This window comes from Chiloscyllium plagiosum, chromosome 31 (genome assembly GCF_004010195.1).
Source record: "Chiloscyllium plagiosum isolate BGI_BamShark_2017 chromosome 31, ASM401019v2, whole genome shotgun sequence".
Lineage (NCBI taxonomy): Eukaryota > Metazoa > Chordata > Chondrichthyes > Orectolobiformes > Hemiscylliidae > Chiloscyllium > Chiloscyllium plagiosum.
Genome location: NC_057740.1, coordinates 42,677,030 through 42,680,281, shown reverse-complemented (window position 1 = coordinate 42,680,281; position 3,252 = coordinate 42,677,030).

Sequence of the window (3,252 nt, the reverse complement as noted above, 5' to 3'; positions counted from 1 at the left end):
CTGATTTTCCGCATTGTGCACTTTCTTTTTCCTGATCCCACTCATCCAAACTATTGACCATTGTGACTTCTCAGGAATCGGCTGCTCTGTCCGTAATCACATTCTTCCAAAGTCCTCTGACCTTGTGCAGATACACAACTGTTTTCTCCATCCATGGAATGTGGTGTTACCAGTCGGGCTAGCATTTATCCCCTGGAGAAGATGGTGGTGAGCTGCCATCTTGAGCCACTGTAATTTGCAGATGAACAATTTTTGGGAGTTCCTGGATTTTGACCCAGTGACACTGAGGGAGAGCAATGTATTTCCAAGTCAGGATAGTGAGTGGCTTGGAGGGGAACTATCCATGTATCTGCTGCCCTTGCCTTCTAGATAGTAGAGTTTGGAAGGTGCCTTGGTGAGTTTCTGCAGTGCATCTTGTAGATGGTATACGCTGCTGCTACTATGTGGATGGGATGCCAATCAAATGGGATTCTTTCTGCCCTGGAAGCTTTCTGTTTTCTGTCGGAGCTGTACCCATTGAGGCAGGAGGAGAGTAGGGGGATGCCTGGAAGCTGGTGCATTTGGGGACAGGAGACTATTCAGCCCCTTTAGCCTTGCCTCCCATCTAACAGCAAACTGGTTTAATTTTAACTAACCTAAGACTGCATCCTCTGTATTAGTGGTGCTGGAAGAGCACAGCAGTTCAGGCAGCATCCAAGGAGCAGCAAAATCAATGTTGCGGGCAAAAGCCCTTAATGAAGGGCTTTTGCCCGAAATGTCGATTTCGCTGCTCCTTGGATGCTGCCTGAACTGCTGTGCTCTTCCAACACCACTAATCCAGAATCTGGTTTCCAGCATCTGCAGTCATTGTTTTTACCTCTAAGACAGCATCCACTGCTTTTCAGACTTCCACTCTTTTTTTTCCCCAAGAGGGCATCGTTCCTGACCAGCCCTGCAAATGGGCTGTCTCAAATCCTAAAGTTTGGGTTTGCTCTGTCACTACACTTTTTGCTCTTGCTTTCTTTTCACTTCACTTGTTCCTGCTTCTCCCTTAATCCCACCCACAGGAAATGGCTTCTCCCCATGCACCTATAAAATCCTTTTAATCCTAACCACCAAAGAGACCACCACCCTCTATTATTGTAAGCTCAATAGAACCCTAGCCTAGAGCATGTCCCTGTGTGCTTTCTGATGGAATGTGTTTGACTCTGGGCTCTCCATGTCAGTTCCTAAGGTTGATACCCTACTCTTGGAGTCCAGTGCCGCGCCCCACCAATCTCTGCAGGATCAGGAGCAGTGAGACTGTACTGGCTGCTGTGTTTGGATCTCTTTCCTGAAGTTGGCAAGAGCAGGATTGGGCTGAAGCTCCAATCCCAGAGGGTGTCAGCTAACTGACAGTGCCTCTGATTTGTGAGTTGGTTTTCTCTTGCTGTATTGAGAATAGGGTGAGCTGTTGCTATGGTAATGTGCAGATGATATCTCTTCCTTGTGTTGCATTAAGAATTGCAGTGAAAACACCCTCTGTTAGACTCTACACTTTAATCAGAGCTGATATGAGGGTGGGTTTAATCTCTCAATATGAACAGAAGAGGAGCAGGAGGAGTAGGCCATTATGCCCCTCAGACTTCCTCTGCCGGTTGACAAGATCGTGGCTGGTCTGACTGTGGCCTCAACTCTTTTTTTTGTCTCTTTTTTTTTGTCCCCCCCTCTTTTCTTCTCTTTCTCCCCCCATAACCTTGGGTTCCCTCATCAATAGTTGTACAGATTCTCTGACGATCTGACCCAGCTGCTGTCTGAAGAGAATTGCTCAGCATAATAGGTGGTGGGGCAAAGGGGCAATTCTCATTTCCATCTTACCTGACAAATAAGGTAGTTTTCTTCAGTTTCCTTGCTCCAGACCCCTCATTAGGCCAAATGTTGACAGCCATTCAGTTATGTAATGAATAAAATCACATCACCTCCTCAACTCTAATGGGTCCAGGTCAAATCTTTCCAACCTGTCCTTTTTAGGATAAAGCCTTTCTTCTGGGAATCATTCACCTGTGCAATCTCTGAACTGGTTCCAATGCAATTGTATCTTTAAATAAGGAGACCAAAAGTGTAGATCACACCAGAGGATGGTTCTGACACACGCTCATGTGGGGTCTCTCGCCTGACACCTCCCCCCGCCCCAACTCTTTGGGTATGGGTTTTGTGCTATCACTGGTAAGGGGGAGTGTCAGAGCTGAGCAGAGTAACTGATGGAGGTGACTATCATTAATGAAGGCAAATATTTCAATAAAGCAGCCATTTAACATTGTTTCTTTTCATTGTTTGTTTGCTGTGGTATAGTTTCTACTAGGTTGTTCATTTTCAGAGCAATTTGTAGTTGAGAAAACTAGTTGAAGGCATTCTGGATCATTCTGATGCATTCTGTTGGATTAAATCAAGTTGCTGTTTCCCATAAAGCTTAGAGACACAGATGTACAACATGGAAACAGACCCTTCGGTCCAACCCGTCCATGCTGACCAGATATCCCAACCCAAGCTGTTTAAAGAAGAATTGGCTGCAACCACAAAACTGGTGTTTCCTCTCTGGTAAATGTATCCACACTGGAAGTTTAATCACTTGTTCCAGTTTTGAGTCATGAAGGAGTGACGCAAGCTATAGCTAAACAGGAGAAAGGCTGCTGTTGGTCTGGGGTGACTAATGTAGCAGGATAATTTAATGATCTCATCATAAAGGAGCTTCTCAGTGAGTGGTCATATGATCAATCTTTACTTTTTCTACAGTATGAGGGGGAGAGATATGGACTGCAACTAAAGTCTTAAATGCGTATCACTGATATGATGACAAATTTGACTAAAGTGGAGTTCTTGAGAAGACTTGTAGCTTGGGTAGTGAATGAGGTCATGAATTCACTTGCCAGGCTGGCGTGTTTTTCTGCAAACGTTTATTCACCTTGCTAGGTGACATCATCAGTGCTTCCTCTGTTCCTCCTGGTATTTATTTGGCTTTGTTTGTTGGTGTACCGGTTCTGTATCTGCGGGGTTTGGATGCAGGGTCCAGTTCAATGTGTTTATTGATTGAGTTCTGATTGGAGTTCCAGGCTTCAAAGCATTCTCTGGCGTGTCTCTGTTTTGCCTGGGCCAGGATCCCAGTTGAATTTGTCTTTTGTTGTCTGTGGTTGGAAATGAGAAAGTGATGGTGGGGTCTGGCAGAGTCAAGCTGATGTTTGTGCACTTATATGGTCAGTTTTCTTCCTGTTTGTCCTATGTGGTGTTTCTCACAGT